At 47.0% G+C, this 18,311-nt stretch overlaps 1 protein-coding gene across 1 annotated transcript in view; it reads left to right on the top strand.

Moving 5' to 3' along the window:
* The window catches only part of ASPSCR1 (ASPSCR1 tether for SLC2A4, UBX domain containing), an 837,953-nt gene that overhangs the window by 140,837 nt on the left and 678,805 nt on the right, over positions 1–18,311 (top strand). The gene's annotated exons all lie outside the window — the stretch shown is intronic.

Raw genomic sequence — 18,311 nt, forward strand, 5'->3', positions numbered from 1 at the left:
AATATCAACATACTATATATTGGTTGTCTCCGTTTAGCAACGTGTTGGTACAGCATGGCTGTTAAAAGCAGCTTTGCTCACTCGATAACAGGCACATCATGTGTGTGCATCTGATATGGGCCCACAGCAGGTGCGATCAATTTTTATGTGTATATTGGAACATACTACTTTTATGCACAGCACCTTTTTATGTCCGAAACCTCCGAGTCCTGTGGAACTTGGTGGGGACAGATACAGGAATCCAAAGTAGTGGAAGTGTGAGGCTGGAGCATGCTCACTGCACGTTAGTGTGGAAGTTCTGCTTCAACTTTTATAACAAATCTTTGTCTTGCTTCTGTGTTCAGGGTGTGTAGCACACATGATTTTATCAAGGAGTTTTGTTGGTTGAAGACACTCCTCGCTGTATTCTTTGTGTGAGCTCATGTTCAGGCTTGGGTTCAGTGTGATTCTCAGTGATTTGGCGGACCAGCCAAGGTTAGATTGCAGTTTAGAGAATTGATTAGCTTTAGCCACTCTTAGATCTGGGGTGTCTGTCCGTTGTTGGAGAGAAGAAGAATTTCCGGCTTTTCTTGGTTGAGTTTCAGGTGGTTGTGTGATGGCCAGTTTTGGATTTCTATGAGCGTATCATTTAGTCGGCATACGCCATCTAGAGACGATATTTCCAGGTAGAGCTGGATGTCTGCATAGAGATGGTACGGGATGTTTGTTTGAGCATGATGGAGAGAGGCTCCATTTAGATATTGAAGAGTGTAGGTGAGAAGACTGAGCCTTGGGGAACACCTCTGGTTATAGCAGTGGTAGCTGAAGTCAAGTTGTTTATTTTTATCTGTTGAGAGTGGTTATGAAGAAATTATGTGAACCATTGCAACAAAGCTGTTGGCTCCAATCCGTTGTTTGAGGGTGTTTGGAAGAAGCGTGTGGTCGACCGCGTCGAAGGCCGATAATAGGTCTAGGAGGAGGAGCAGGCAGCATTGTCCAGCATCCAGAGATTTGTGTATACCAACAACTGTATTCAGTAAAGTTATTTGGGTGCTACATCCCTTTCTAAAGCTTGATTGGTGTAATTCAAGGAAATTGTTAGTGTCGATGTGTTGGTTGAGTTGGTATAGGAAACATTTCTCAAGAATTTTTGTCATTAAGGGAAGGTTGGAGACGGGCCTAAAGTTGTTGAAGTCATCAAGGTCTGATCCTGTTTTTTTTGTTATTTTTAAGCAGTGGAGTGACTTTGCCTTATTTTAGGCAGTCTGGCATAACCCTAGTACTTAGTGAGCTGTTTATTATCATCTTCCAGAGGGGGGCAATAACATGATTAAGATCTTTTTCTGGGGAAGTCTGTGAGGTGGGAGGATGGTTTTGAATTCGCAATTAACTTAGAAATGCCCTTAGTGTGTTTGAATACTTTCCAGATTCTGGAAGTTGTGCAGGATCTGGGATTTGGTTGCACCCATTGATCTCAGGAAGGGCGATCACTGCTTAGTAGTCCGAGGAGAGAGTGGGGGAGTTTTCATCATCTGTTATGGGGGTGCGATTCCAGTGGATGCTTAAATGTGGCAGTCTAGAGAGGACTTGATCATCATGATTTTATCATCAGCGTATTTTGAAAATTTGTCACTGAGTTCTTTGGAGACCTATGTGTTTTTTTGGGTGGTTTGGAGATCTATTGTTTAATGATATTAAAAAGATATTTCAGTCGTTTTATTTTGCGTTGTCTACAGGGCTGCGGAAGAAGGCTGCCTTTTCTTTCATGATGTGATTTTTTTTATATTTCCTGCATTCTGCTCTGAGCTGATGGAGATGGGTTAAGGATAAATTTGTTCGCCAGAGTCTTTCTGCAGGTCTTAGTTGCCTTCTTTCAATGTGAGTACTTTGTAAAACTAGAACCTCGAGGTAGTGTCTTTAACCCATTGTAGTTTCAGATGGGCTACTTGTTCTAGGACAGCTGACATCATTGAGTTAAAGTGGGCTGCGAGTTATCCGTCGTCGGGTGAAGTAGTAATATTCTTACTTTCAGAGCAGCCAAGGGAATCCGGCTTATGTTTCTAGTCCACTAGAGGGTTTTCTTAGTATGAATAGTTTTTGGTTCTGCTTGGTTCATGTGGAACAGAATGATGTGGTGAACTGACCAGTCGACTGGGAGGATGTTATCAATGGTTATCACTTCGTCCTGGTCTATAATGGCATCAAGGATTGAGCCTCTGGTATGGGTTAGTTCTTTGCAGTATTGGGTAAGGTTATTGCTGAGTAATTACTGAGTAAGAGTTCATTTAAGGATTGGATTAGTGTGTTTTTCTTATCATTTCAATAGAGATTGAAGTCACCTAGGATTATGTTTTTGGCATTGGAGAGTAAGCAAGGAGTTGCCAGGTCTGATAGGTGTTCACCGAAGGAGAGAGCATTGCCAGGTAGGTGGTAGAGGAGGTGGCATTTCGTTATTTTATTGTTTTTCATCATTATAGTAGTGCTTAGATATTCAAATGTGCTGTAGGTGAAGGTGACTGTTTATGCCATAGTGATGGTATTCTTATGGATTATGGCTAAGCCTCTGCTTTGGCGATCCTCTCTGTCTTTTTTTTTTTGGGATGATTGAGAACCCAGGAGGGACTAGTAGGTCAAGGAACAAGTATTCATTAAGCCAAGTGTCTGTGATGAATGCAATATCGATGTCATGGTTGAGGATGGCAGTTCAGTTGCATGTTTGGATGCATATCTACAGTTTATGGGACAACAGTTGATATTTCTGCTGCTGTTGTGCTTCTGAGTGCCCTGGGGATATTAGTGTGGGGTGCTGGTGGTCTTGCCATTTTTTTAGGTGTTAAGATGTTCCTCCCAATACAAGTGATCACCTGAATCTTTTTTTTACATTTGTTATTATTGCATCAGGTGATTAGTTTTGGCTATCCCTGTCACCTCATTGTGGTACTTTCTTGGGCTTGATTGTTTTGGCCTGTGAGCTTGGTTGTTGAGAGGTACTGTGAGCCAGCTATTCAGCTGTGTTTTAGACAGCTGAAGGGGTCATCGGGTGATGCAGGAAGGGGAGTGGTGTGGGTGATGAGCATCCTCTGGCTGAATTTTGAGGTTCATTAGGATTTTGTTGATTTTCCAGCATTACTTTCTCGAGTTGACTTTCCATAAGACTTAGTCGCTAATTTAGATCTATCGTGGATATTTACTTTGGTGATGAGGGTGTGGAGGTGTTTAGCTGCAAAAGTAAATTCATTTATGTCTTTTATGTGAGCACTTGGCCTTCGTCTCATCACTATTCATTGGAAAAAACCTCCTCATCACTATTTATTGGAAAAAAAACTTTGAATGGTGCCCACTCATGAAAATGTCTATATTTCTTGTTTTCAGATTGTTTATCCAATGGTTGCTCTAAAAGTGCTTCCCTGTCCTGATGATGACCCAATAATTCACAAGGGTCGAAACGTAGTCGACGCACCTCTAGAAAATTGGGATAAAGAATTGATTGCATTTTGCTCTTGCTATAATGCAGGCAAATTTGATTTTAGTTGGAAACCCTTTGGCATTGGGACCATTTTCATTTACACGGTCTTGTTTTTGTGTCTAGTGTTACATGATATTGTTCTGCATTCTGTCCATCAACTGTTGTTTTGCATTTGTCACCCCGAGTGGGACGGATATGCTCAGACGTGAGTCCCGTGCTCTACATGCCACTGGAATCAAGCTATCCTTGCTGAAGAGGGGTGAAACCCCGAAACCGGTCCTAGGATGCTTGTTTCCAGTCCAGGGAGGAACTGGCTCGGCAGTTCGGGCTGGACTGTTCCCATGAGGCAAAGGGTCCAGACTGATTTGCATATGGCTGGGTTCAAACTGGAATGGCATGGTGAGCAAAAAAATGATGGATTTAGGCCCAGACCTCTGTACTGGGGTGAATGTATGACATTGTTCTGCATTCTGTCCATCAACTGTTGTTTTTGCATTAGATCAGCACAAACAGTTCATTTTTGTACTGTTTTATGTTTTTAGAACAATTCGTTTTATAATTTCTACTACTTTGATAAATTCCTCTTGTGGTTACCTGTTTTGTGTTGGATTTGTTTTCTTTGTTGAACTCCTTGCTGTAACCTTTGTGTTTTTTCATTATTTAATTGCCCCAGGTTCTGAATTAAAAGGGCCGCCTCTATTGGGCACAACTGCTAAAGGTTACTTAACAGCACGAGTTATAGTTTCTTCAGATACTTATAACTATAAGTATAACTATAACTGCTCAACTTCTATGGTTTTCTATGGGTAAAACTTAAACTTAACTATAATTTCCCTCTAACCTTTGTTTTCAGTGAATTTCATTTTTTTAAACTTAAAGTAATATACAATTACCATAAGTTAACACAACTACCTTCGGCCGTGGGCGGCAGTGGCTTGTAAGGCCTGGCCTGCAGCTAGCTAGCCCTGTGGCTAACCCCTCTGCATGTACCCAGCCCCATGCGGTCCATGGCCTTTGGCCGTGTGCTGCAGGGGTATGATGTATGAGTTTTTTCTTCTTCCAGGTAGACTTCGGATCCGTGGGTACCTGCGAAAGATCCGCTTCCCTAGATATCTGTATTTTCTTCCTTTGAGAACTTCGAAACTACTGAACAGGTTTACAACAAATTAGAAGAAGGGCTCTTTCTAGACCAACATCTATCTTTCTGCCAAATTTGGCGTCATTCCGTACAGCGGTTCGGGCTGGAGCCATGTGTAAAAATTGCAAATCCCCATGGACAATGCACGTGGAAAAAACATTTTGGGAACCCCTTTTTCTCGGTCTCTGATTGACGATTCACCCCAAAACCACCACCAGCAGAAGAGAGTGGCAAACTAGTTTTGAACATTTTGTGAGGTTTTGTCAAACCGCACCAAAGTTCTGGGCAAAATGATAAACTATTTGTCTATGGGAAAAGGTACCTACTGGCTAATAAATAAATATCTGGCACATGCATCAACAAAGACTTTTGCGATTCCTTAATTGCGATTTTTAAGGAATCGCAATTAAGGAATTGCAAAAGCCTATGCATGTAGGAATCGCTATAAATATAGCGATTCCTACAAATTCCTTAATTGCGACTCGCAAATTGCGAGTCGCAATTAAGGAATGCCGTCCCATTCATTCCTATGGGCCTCCCGGCCCATAGGAATGAATTGGAGATTGCATGAGCAATTTGCGAGTACCAGTAGGTACTCGCAAATTGCTCATGCAATTTCAAGGGTGCAAGGGTATCAAAATGACACCCTATTGCACCCCTGAAATTGATCTGTGCACATATGTTGCACACACACATGCTCTAAGGGCATGTGTGTGCGCAACATGAAACTTTGAAAAATGCAAAAAAGTGCATTTTGCAAAGTTTTTGCAAATTACCATGAAGTTCAACTTCATGGTAATTTGCTCCCCCTATTAGCGAAATCGCTAATTTTTTAACTTTAATGCATTGCATTTAAGGAATCTCAATTTGGGATTCCTTAAATGCAATCGCAATTTAAGGAATCGCAATGTAGAGATTCCTTAAATTGCGATTTTTGCAGTTGGGATGATGCATCCCAAATGCAAAAATACCGTTCGCAAAGGGGCAGATTCTAAGAATCTGCCCCTTTGCGAACGGTTTTTACTTTGATGCATGTGCCTGTATATGTTCAAGGCATGTGAGCTGTAGATCACATGCTGTGCATATTCCTGCCATCTAGTGTTGGGTCTGGATGTTTGCAAGTTATTTTTCTTCGAAGAAGTCTTTCCAGTCACGAGGTAGGTGACTTCTCCTTTCCGTGATAGTGCGCATGGGCATTGACTCAATTATTAGACAGTTTTTTTCCGCCATCAGGTTCAGACATGTATTGCTGCACTCCGCTTCAAAACTATTTCTATTCGGGTTCCCCTCAGTGTGCAATCCACTCTACCCACATCGGTATTGTTTCAAACATGTATCCCACTTCTCCACGTATCGTATCCGTCGAGGAAAACCTCTATTTCGATCAAAGATTTTTGGGAAGGCCAATCCGACCTAACCGCGCTGGTCCACTTCGCAGTCGATGTAACGGACTCCATTCAATTCTGCGCTCGGTAGCACACCAAGTATCCACGTGCCGACTCGCACGAAGTGTGCAACTTGTGCATGTCTCCGAAGCACAACGAACAGGACTGCGACGTGTACAGATCGGTCCGATCGAAGAAAATGCTCCATGATCATCAGGCTTGATGTCATGAAATGCAGAGTCAAAACGTCGAATACACGCTGGACATCTTCAGCTAAGGATCCGTGCATGAATCCGATGCACAAGTGGCTGAGGAAGAACAAGAAGGACTTGCCTCCATTCCAGAATCGGATACAGAGATGGAAGAAGACTTGCCACAAGGTCAACCTCCCGTGAGTACCGAACGCCCCTTGACCCAAACTCCAACTCAGCTGAAACAAAAGGCTTTGGTGCTACCCCCGCCTTCGGGCCACCATCGGCACCAAGAATATGTTTCGGATGCCTTACCTTCCGACTCAGCACCGAAACACGTCACAAAGCTGTCCGGCTCGGGATCGAGTCAGCCAAAGCCTGGCACCAAGCTGAAATCTTCAGGCTCGAAACCGAAATCATTGACGCCGAAAGCAAAGCTTCCTGCTGCACCAAAACCTTCTGTGCCGAAAAGTCATTGTACCCGGCACCGAAATCCTCAGTGCTGAAACCTAAAGCTGTTCTACCAAGGCTGCAGGATCTGATTTTCGATGCCCCAACACCCAAATTGGACCCAAAACAAAAGGAACATTATATAAATCCAGATACAGGATGTGTTCTTACTAAATCTCCTCAGAAACGCAAACCAGAGTCAAGTGTCACCCTTTAACATATTTCTTTCAAGAGGAAGAATGTAGGTACTAACCCCTCCCCTCCTCCACGTTCCCCTACAACAACTTCTCCACCTTTGCAGAATTTACTGATTACACCAACTAACTCTCCACCACCACCACCACCTCATGATGATGATGATGGAGATGGGGGGGGCAATATTTTACCAATAGACCCCTGGAAGGATTAGAACACAGATTCACCTACAGATAACGACCCAGATCTCTACCATGCAAAGCCTTCTCCTCCTGACGACAATGTAGGATATCTAGAATGACTTGCTAAAGCTGCAGAATATCATGGAGTACAGTTACAGAAGGAATCTCTAGAGGAAGATTTCCTATTTGAAACTCATTATCACACAAAGGGCTAGCCATACTTTACCTATGCTTAAAGGTATGATGAGACATACCGATGATATCTTTAAAGATGAAGTGCGTGCTCGCATCCTCACCCCCAGATTTAATAAAAATTCTAAGTCTGCTCCCTCAGATCCAGTCTTTCTTAAAGGACAGTTATCACTAGACTCCTTGGTGGTCTTTAATGCCCGTAAACGGCCCAATTTACAGACTATAGGGGATGCTCTCCCTCCTGACAAAGTGTCAAAACTATTAGACGCGCCGGTTAACGAATAGCCGCCTAAGCAGCAAATCATTGGTGCATTGCCAACACCCAGGCCTTCTAGCCAGATATGATAGGGCACACTGGGATGCAATGGAGCAATTGTCTATAACACCTTCCAGATGAGCACAAAGCAAAACCCCAGAATTTAGTCCAGGAAGGGAAGCTCATATCCAATTCCTCAATTAGATGAGCTTTAGATGCTGCAGACACCGCAGCTAGAGAGATCAACAATAGTGTGTTATTAAGGAGACATGCGTGGTTGAGAATTTCTGGCTTCAAACCCGAAGTACAACAGTCTATTTTAAATACTCCTTTTGACAAAGAACATCTCTTCGGGCCCGAAGTAAATAAGTGATTCGAAAAAATTAAAAAAGACACAAAAGTAGCCAAGTCTATGGGAGCTCTGCAGTCTAGCTCTAAGTGGGGCACCTTTCGTTGCTCCTTCTACTGTGGATGGTCGAAAACCATGTCCTCAGACAATACTGCCGCCTCCTACAAAGGCAACAATCAATCTTCCTCTGCAAGGGGCTTCTTTAGAGGAGGATACAGAGGCAACAACAACAAAGGTCGAGGCAGGCGTTTCACACCACGTAATTCCCCTTCCCCAACAAGCAGTGACAGTAACACCTGTCTGGGGACGTCTTCTACAATTCCTCCCCATTTGTCAATCTGTCACTTCAGACAAATGGGTGTGGGGAATTATCCAACATGGTTATTGCCTGGAGCTTACCAACAATCCTCCAAACATTCCAATACGTTCTCACAAAATATCACCAGAACATTTACTTTTACTTCAACAAAAGGTCAAATCTCTCCTGTCCAATGGAGCCATAGAACCTGTGCCGTTACAACATCAAGGAACAGGTGTGTACTCCCTGTACTTTTTCAACCTCAAAAAGGACGGCTCCTTGAGACCTATTCTATACTTCAGAGAACTAAGCCTCTATATACTTTCAGAGCATTTCCACATGATGACACTTCAACAAGTGCTCCCACTTCTATAGCAGGGACATTTTATGTCTACTCTAGACTTACCACATATTTCCACATTCAAATTCATCCCGCTCATCGCAAATACCTCAGAGTCATAATAGCGGGTAATCATTACCAATTCAAAGTACTACCGTTTGGAGTCACCACTGCCACCAGGGTATTTACCAAATGTCTGGCAGTGGTCGCAGCACATCTGAGAAGACAACACTTCTGTAGTAGGGGATCTCTGTGTATAGTCATAATCTAGTGAATAGTCCCGCCCATGTGCGGGGACCCCGGAGCAATAAAAAATAATCTTTTAAGGTGTCAAATCATGCAGACCTGCATCCACCTTTAAGAGAGCATTTAATTTAAAGACAGATAATGCAGCCTATACCCACAGGCTACACTGTCCAGTACTTCAACTAGAATTCCACCAACATCAACAAACAGCACTGCCTGTCCAGCTTTTCTCCACAAGGGAAAAAACACCCTGCCTCTCCCAGCAACAGCCTCTGGAATGATAGAGAGGAAGGAATGGACAGACAAGCCCCATAGGCTGCCATTATGTGGCTCAAAACAGGATACTGTGCCTTTAAGAAAACTTTCCAGAACTTTCCCAGTATCCCAGAATGCACAGCAGGTCCCATTTACTTTCAGTTCTTTTTTCCGGCTCCTGCTATCAGGACCCTGGAGCATTGAGCTCTCCCTTTTCAAGGGTTTATTGGTTACTTTTCAAGTAATAGTTGTTAGTAAAGTCCTTTCCTTCTGGTGTTGTCAGCATGCCTGGCTTGTTTGACAAGTGTCCTGATTGTGAAAGGAAAAAGGCTAAGTCAGACCCTCACAGGGTGTGCATCGTCTGCCTTCCCCAGTCCCACGTGCCGGAGGAGTGTGAGATTTGCCGCTCTTTTTCAGCCAGGACCCTGAGAGAGAGGATGAAAATCAGGCTCCAGGTCCTGGAGGACAGAAGACTGAAGGCACGAGGTGGGTCTGGAGGGGCTGACTCTGCCCATGCTGAGGCCTCTGGGGGGCTCCCCAGGGGCAGGAAGACCAGCAAGCGTCCCCACTCCCCGTCGACGTCGAGGGCGTCGACGGCGGCATCAAGGGGGATGACTACAGTCTGTTCGCCATCTCTCCAGGGCTCTGGGGAGAAGCGGTGTTGACGATCGACGTCGAAGGAGCTGAACAGACCGCCGTCGACGACATCTGCATCGTCTGCGACGACGCCGTCGACGTCGCCATCAAGCCATCGGCGTCAGGATCGGACCCGGAGTCGGCGCGAGCCAGCCGACACCCGGCGTCGAGGCGGCGGTCACCGTCGACGTCGAGGAGATCGACGTCGCGAAGAAGGGCGTCACGGAGATCGACGTCACGGAGGAGGTCGACGTCGCGAAGATCGACATCGCGAAGATCGCCGTCGAGGAGATCGTCATCGAGGAGGTCGACGTCGAGGAGATCGAAGTCGAGGAGGTCGACGTCGAGACGGCGCAGGGGGAGCCCTGACGCCAGGAGTAAGAGAGGAACGGAGTCGCCGGGATCGGTGTACTCCGTGGTGTATACACCTCCTCCTCCTCCACCTCTGCCAGCACCGCCTCCGCCACCGACTCCTCCTCCTCAATCACCACCACCACCGCCAACACCACCACCGCCTCCACCACTGCCGCCGGTGTCTCTGCCTCCACCGCCGCCTATACCACCTCGCACGCCGTTGGGGCCTCCTGCGGTTCCACCACGGTCGGTCTCCCTGCCCAGGTATCCGACTCCATCGCAGGGGACGCCAAGGCCGCGACACCCACGGTCGCCGGGCCCGGTTAGACCGGCGGACAGGCCAAAGCTGAGGAGGTCGCGCTCCCGCTCCTTCAGGAGGAGAAGGTCGCGGAGTCGTGGACGGTCGTCGTCGTCGACATCGGGACAGCGCCATAGGAGGCACAGGTCCAGGTCGCGCACAAGGTCCTCGGCCAGGGATTTCTCACCGACGCTGTCGGACTCACCGGGGACTAGGGTGTCTCCGGTGGATGATCTGGTCTCCTTCCAGGAGGTGCTGCTGAGGGGGGCAGCCAAGTTGGGCATCACAGTGACGGTACCGACGCCCACGACTCTACACAAAAAACACCTGTCTCGCCCCCTGCTACCTCTAGTGCCGGGACTGGTGGAACCCGCGTTGGAGTTGTTCCTCACCCCCGCGGTGACGAAATCTGCTCCCTCACGGCTCATGAAAAAGTATCGGGCCCCGGACTCGGACCCTGCTTTTTTACGGATGGACCCGAAGCCAGACTCTGTCATCGTGACGGCAGCGAGGAAGCAGCATGCGACTGCACCTTCATCGACTGTCCCGCCCGACAAGGAAAGCCGCTGGCTGGACTCGGCGGGCAGGAAGGTGTGTGGGACCGCGTCTACCACCATGAAGGCGGCAAGTGCGGGGGCGCTGTTGGGACGTTACGACCGGGCCCTGTGGGAGTCCCTCCAACAGTATGCGGACCTGCTGCCCTGACAGGAAGGAGGACTTCCTGGAAACGGTGCGAGAGGGCATGCTGGTTTCGAACCAGGTCATCAGTGCGGCAGCGGATGTCTCCTTATTGGCGGCGCATTCCTACTGTCATGGCGTCCATCAAAGGCGTCACTCTTGGCTGCGCCTGACGTCGCTCAAGCCAGAGGCTCAGCACAGAGTAGCCAATCTGCCCTTCTCGGGGGAAACCCTGTTTGGAAAACATGCGGATGATGAGATGGCCCGCATGAAGGCGGAGGCGGAGACCCTGACGGCTGTCGGGTTGGAGAAGGCCGAGAAGAAGAAGTGCCCGTTCCAGAGGCGGTTCGGGTCTACGGGCAGAGGGCGTGGGCAGGGTTCGGGATAGCAGCAGCACCAACAGCAGCAGTTCCGGAAGCCCTTCCAGAAACGCCAGAGGGGTAGAGGAGGCCAGCAGGCTACTACCACTACCAAGGGCCCGGCCGGGTCTCGGCTCTGAGCGACTACTTCCCCCTCTACCGTTACCCACTCCAGTGGGGGGAAGCATTCAATTTTTTCCGGCAGAGTGGAGAAAAATTACTCAGGACAAGTGGGTGCTGAATACTGTTTGCAATGGATACAGTCTTCGGTTTACCAGCCCGCCTCCAGCAATTCCGCCGGTAAGCTCTCAATTTCAGCTGCGAGAGCTCCAGGCGGAGGCAGACATCTTGTTGAGAAAAAAGGCGGTAGAAGAGGTACCTCTGTCTCAAAGGGGAAGAGGTCTGTACTCTCTGTTCTTCCTCATTCGCAAGAAGGACAAGAACGAGTTCAGGCCCATTCTGGATTTGCGACAGGCAAACAAATGGATTCGCAGAGAGAAGTTTGCATGCTATCGTTGCATCAGATTTACCCTCAGCTGCAACGGGGAGACTGGCTCTGTGCCATAGATCTACAGGATGCGTACTTCCATGTGCCCATTGCTCGGAAGCACAGGAAGTTCCTGCGATTCCAAGTCGGCGCCAATCACTATCAATACACAGTACTGCCGTTCGGGCTGAAGTCCGCGCCCAGGACCTTCTCGAAGTGCATGGCGGTGGTGGCGGCACACCTGCGGAAGAACAAGGTGTTTGTCTACCCATACCTGGACGATTGGCTGATCAAGGCCTCATCCTTCTCGGAAGCAGAAGAACACTTCCGGTGGACGTGCGTTCTTTTGCGCAAATTGGGGTTACACGTCAACATGTCCAAATCGGTTCCGACTCCGGTCCAGTGCATTCAGTACCTGGGAGCCTCCATCGATACACGGTCAGCAAGCGTGTCTCCTTCAGAGGAGAGACGGTTATCACTCCTTCGGAAGGCCCAGGAACTCAGGATTGCGCCATCGACGACAGTGAGGAAGGTGTCTTCACTGCTGGGATCGATGGCCTCATGTATCTTCCTCACGCACGGCTGCACATGAGACCACTGCAGGAGTGCATGGAGGATCAGTGGGATCAGAGGACAGGTTCTTGGGACGACAAGATACGGCTGTCTCTACATGTTCTTCAGTCTCTGAAGTGGTGGTGCTCGGCGGAGAATCTCCTCAGGGGGGTTCCCTTCCACAATGACATTCCCACGTACAGTGTCGTGACGGATGCGTCTCTCCAAGGCTGGGGAGCGCATTCCGGGGAATTGCAGATTCAGGGAAAGTGGTCCCCGTTGGAATCGACATACCACATCAATTTCCTGGAACTGAGAGCTGTCTTCCTGGCGCTGAAGGCCTTCCTTCCGTCCTTCCAGACCAACTCACTGCTGATACAGACGGACAATACAACCTCTATGTATTACCTCAACAAGCAGGGGGGGTCGAGATCGCGCACTCTGTCGCAGGAGGCGCAGGCGATCTGGCACTGGATTCTGGCCCGAGGACTGACGATTACGGCCACGCATCTGCCAGGGGTACAGAATGCTCAGGCGGACGCACTGAGCAGGCTGATTCAGGAAAACCACGAATGGGTCATAAACGACGAAGTACTAGGAGAAGTCTTCGCAAGGTGGGGGACTCCAGACGTAGATCTGTTCGCCTCCGCCGAAAACAGCAAATGCCGAGACTTCGCATCCAGGTACTACCAGCGGGGGACGCTGGGGAATGCGTTATGGATCGATTGGTCGAACAGCTTTCTGTACGCTTTTCCACCCATTCCCCTGATTCCGGCAGTGCTCATCAAGCTGTCCCAGTCCAGGGCGCGGATGATCCTGATCGCCCCGGAATGGCCCAGACAGTGGTGGTTCACGGACCTACTTCACCGGTCTCTCCTTCCTCACATACGGTTGCCGTGCAGGCCGGACCTTCTCACGAAGTTCGGGGGGCGGATGGTGCACCCCAACCTCTCGTCTTTGAGTTTGGCGGCATGGCTCCTGAAATAGTGCAATATGGCCATCTGAATCTACCAGAAGATTGTATGGACATACTGAAGGAGTCTAAACGGCCTTCACTAGGACGTCCTATGCCTATAAGTGGAAGAGGTTCTGTATCTGGTGTAAGTCCAAGAACTTTGATCCTACGACATGTAAGGAAGATGTCATCCTTCAATATCTTTTACATTTAGTGCAGTCTGACCTTAATTTCCATTCCATTAAGGTTCATCTGGCTGCTTTGACTGCTTACAGGAAATGCCCTTCACAGACTTCCTTCTTTCAGATCCCTGTGGTCAAGGATTTTTTGGAAGGCTTGAAGAAAGTGTTTCCTCCTGTCAGACTTCCCTCGCCTTCCTGGGACTTGAATGTGGTGCTGTCCAGACTGATGAAGGAGCCTTTTGAACGCATTCACAAGGCTTCATTGCAGCACCTATCCTGGAAGGCGGCGTTCCTAGTAGCCATTACATCGGCCCGCAGGGTGAGTGAACTTCAGGCATTATGTTGTCAAGAACCTTATACTGTATTTCATGCTGCTAAGGTTGTGATGCGTACTCAACTTAAATTTCTTCCTAAGGTTATCTCTGATTTTCATGTCAACCAGACCATAACTTTGCCTACGTTCTTTCAGAATCCCTCTTCGCCAGCGGAAAGGTCTCTCCATTCCCTGGATGTTCGGAGGGTGTTGAAATTTTATCTGGATAAGACCAAGGATATTCGTAGGTCAGACCAATTGTTTGTTAATTATGGATCAGTCAGGACCGGTCTCGCGACCTCTAAGCAGTCCATTTCTCGGTGGATTGTGTCCTGCATACAATTGTGTTATCAAAAGGCTAATAAGACCTTAGGGGGTAAACCTAAGGCTCATTCCACCAGGGGCAAAGCTGCCACGACGGCTTTGCTGCGTAATGTTCCGATTGCGGAAATCTGCAAGGCGGCCACTTGGAAGTCGGTCCATACCTTTGCTGCGCATTACTGTCTGGACACGGATGCCAGGGCAGATGCTCAGGTTGGGCAGGCTTCGCTGCGCAATTTGTTCGCACAGTAGTGGTATTGTCTTGTGTGTTCTCCACCGCCGTTGTTGTGTGGGGATGGGCTTGCCATTCTATTCACTAGATTATGAGTATACACAGAGATCCCCTACTACAGAAGGAGTAGTTTCTTTTCTGTAACTCCAGTTCTGTAGTAGGGGTATCTCTGTGATAGTCATAAGCGCCCGCCCTCCTCCCCGGTGGAGAGATGAATGTTCATGTAAGGAATGCCACAGGTCTGGCGTGCTACGCCTTCAAAAAGAACTGAAAGTAAATGGGACCTGCTGTGCATTTTGGGATACTGGGAAAGTTCTGGAAAGTTTTCTTAAAGGCACAGTATCCTGTTTTGAACCACATAATGGCAGCCTATGGGGCTTGTCTGTCCATTCCTTCCTCTCTATCATTCCAGAGGCTTTTGCTGGGAGAGGCAGGGTGTTTTTCCCCTTGTGGAGAAAAGCTGGACAGGCAGTGCTGTTTGTGGATGTTGGTGGAATTCTAGTTGAAGTACTGGACAGTGTAGCCTGTGGGTATAGGCTGCATTATCTGTCTTTACATTAAATTCTCTCTTAAAGGTGGATGCAGGTCTGCATGATTTGACACCTTAAGAGATTATTTTTTATTGCTCCGGGGTCCCCGCACATGGGCGAGACTATTCACTAGATTATGACTATCACAGAGATACCCCTACTACAGAACTGGAGTTACAAAAAAGAAACTACTCCATCCATGTCATCCAATTCCTGGACTACTGGCTCATCAAAGCCAGCACTTACCAAATGTGTCTCCAACACACTCAAACCATTATTCACTTACTTCACCAACTAGGGTTTACAGTAAATGTGTTGAAGTCTCATCTATAGCCTTCGATCACACAATCTATCTGGGAGTGACGATGCACGCTCAGAAAGCTCTAGCCTCTCTATACTGCCAGGATTCACAGTATTCAGTCCCTTCTCAATCAATTTTAGCCCAACCAATCATTACCAGCAAAAATATTCATGCATCTGTTAAGAGATGATGGTGTCTTGCATTATAATTGTTCCCCATGCAAGATTTCACATGCGTCCCCTTCAAGAATGCTTGGCAAGTCAGTGGAACCAATCACAGGGTCAGTTGACCGATCTAGTGTTGGTAGATGGCTGCACCCATTGCTCTCTGCAGTGGTGAAACCCACAAAATCTATCCAAAGGGCGGTCCTGTCTCGACCCTGTTCCACAGACAGTGCTAACAGCAGACTCATCGCTCACTGGTTGGGGCGTCCACCTACAAAGTTACACAATCCAAGGATTATGAAGTTTAAAGTACAAGGACCTCCAAATAAATCACCTAGAACTACTAGCAGAGTTTCTAGTGCTCAAACCCTTTCAAACTCACCTAATAGGCAAAACTGTCCTAGTCCGCACAGACAACATGACAGCTATGTACTATATACAAAAACAGGTCGGGGACACTCTCTCTCCAACTGTCACGCCTAGCACAAGCCATTTGAAAATGTGCCATACATCAAAAAATGTATCTCCTAGCAGAACATCTTCCAGGAGTAAACAATCAAATTGCAGACCTTCTCAGCAGACAGAGACATCAAATCCATGAGTGGGAACTTCATCCCCAGAATCTTCTTCCCTACTTTCAGAAATGGGGATTTCCTCACATAGACCTGTTCGCCACAGCTCAAAATGCCCAAGCTTTGCCTCCAGGGTCCCACACCCGATCTCCAAAGGCAATGCCCTATGGATCAACTGGCCAGGGATATTTGCCTACGCTTTTCCACCTCTCCCACTCATTATGTTAGTAGTTCGGAAGCGCAGACAATCATCCCTCAAACTCATTCTCATAACTCCCACATGGACACGTCAATCTTGCTTCACCACCCTGCTAGAGCTCTAAGCAGTTCCACACCAAAAGCTGCATCTCAACTCCAGTCTCCTCACTCAAAGCCATGGAAAAATCAGGCATCCAAATCCCAAGGAACTCAACGTAGCAATTTGGCTCCTGAAGTTATAGAGTTTGGTTATTTACAATTGCCACCAGACTTTATGAATATCCTAAAGAAGACTAGGAAACCTACTACTAGGGCATGTTATGCAGTAAAGTGGAAACGATTTGTTATATTCAGTAACAATAACTATCAATCCCCTCGATGCTTCAGTGCAAAACATCATCTGTTATCTCTTACACTTACAGCAATCTGGATTAGCCTACACATCCATTCGATTTACATTTAGCAGCCATAGCTGCATACTTACAAAACAGACAATACTTAGCTCTATTCAGATTACCAGTGATTAAAGCCTGTATGGAAGGACTAAAAAGAGTAATGCCACCTAGAGCTCCACCTGCATTGGTGTGCCTGGCATGCTAATGTTATTACATACAAAGTGAAAGTAAAATGAGCCAATAGGCTCATTTTACATGCATTGCATCAGTGCCTGGGGGGGGGGGCAAAACAGCCCCCTTAGTATCGAGATACATGGAGGAGGTACTGTTGGAATGAAGAGAATCTCCCCTTTCCTTTGCTATCCGTCTCTAGTGGATCCCTGCTTGGGAATCGCCGCACGAACATAGTCCTTATGAGGCTAATGGGTCCACCTTTTGAACCAATGCACAAGTGTGAACTACAATTTCTCTCATGGAAGGTTGCTTACTTATTGCAATCACTTCCTTACATAGAGTTAGTGAACTCCAGGCACTAACTATAGAAGAGCCTTTCTTCAACTTCACAACTTCGAACCAATCCCAAAATTCTTCCTAAAGTGGTTTCTGCTTTTCACATCAATCAATCCGTTAAGTTACCCGTGTTATTTCCTCAAACTGATTCTGTTGCAGAACGAGCTCTACACACACTAGATGTTAGAAGAGCTCTTCTATATTATGTGGAAAGAACAATAGATTTTTGTAAGACAAAACAGCTCTTTGTTGCTTTTTCGCTACCACACAAAGGCAATCACATATCTAATCAAGCCTTGCAAGATGGATCATTAATTATATCCAAACATGTTATGTGAAAGCGAAATGAACCTTGACAATACCCCCTAGAGCGCATTCCACCCGCAAAATAGGGGCTACTATGGCCTTCTTAGGGAATATTCCCCTAGCTGACGTCTGTAAGGCAGCAACATGGTCTACACCGCACACATTCACCAAACAATATTGTATAGATGTGTTAGCGAGGCGACAAGCTAATGTAGAACAGGCAGTACTTGCAAACAACTGCAACAGCTACAGGTTAGCCACCGCTTTCAGATTTTTCTGCTGTATAATCTATGCAAAGCATGTAATCTACAACTCGCATGCCTCGAACGGATAATGTGACTTACCAAGTAAGCATCTGTTCTTGGCATGTAGAGCTATAGATTCACATGCGCCCACCCGCCTCCCGGGGAACCTATACCTGTTGCAGTTTTCTTACTTTACATATATGCGCATGGGCATTTCTATTCTACTATCACCGAAAGGAGGAGTCGGCCACCTCGTGACTGGAAAGACTTCTTTGAAGAAAAACAACTTGCAATCATCCGGACCCAACACTAGATGGCAGGAGTATGCAAAGAATGTCAATCTACAGCTCTACACGCCAAGAACAGATGATATAAATATTTTCCACCCATTTCAGCGTAACGGGTCGGCCCTTGGTAGCAGTGTCACCGCTATATACTAAAAACAAAACCTCAGGTGTTATCCACAGCATGAGAAACAAGCCCACCAGTCTGGAGTGAGTCAAAACAAGTTCTTTATTCAAGCAGGTAAACCACAGGTATACCATTACGCGTTTTGACCTAGCTGGGTCCTACTACTATGCAAATTACGAGGGTCAGTTGCTGGTAATTTTAAATACACTGAGATGGTTAAACGGTGAGGAAGGGCTCAGAGTACACATGTTTTGTTCATATGCTGTCAATCATGATGTATATCTGCAGTTTTCTGTAAATTCTTTAGAGGGTATTTAATTCTATTTTTTTTATTTTATTTTATGGGAAGATAACCCCTCTCTGAAACACCAACACTCTGGTAACAGCTAA

This window comes from Triturus cristatus, chromosome 7, assembly GCF_964204655.1.
Source record: "Triturus cristatus chromosome 7, aTriCri1.1, whole genome shotgun sequence".
NCBI classification, from domain to species: Eukaryota; Metazoa; Chordata; class Amphibia; order Caudata; family Salamandridae; genus Triturus; species Triturus cristatus.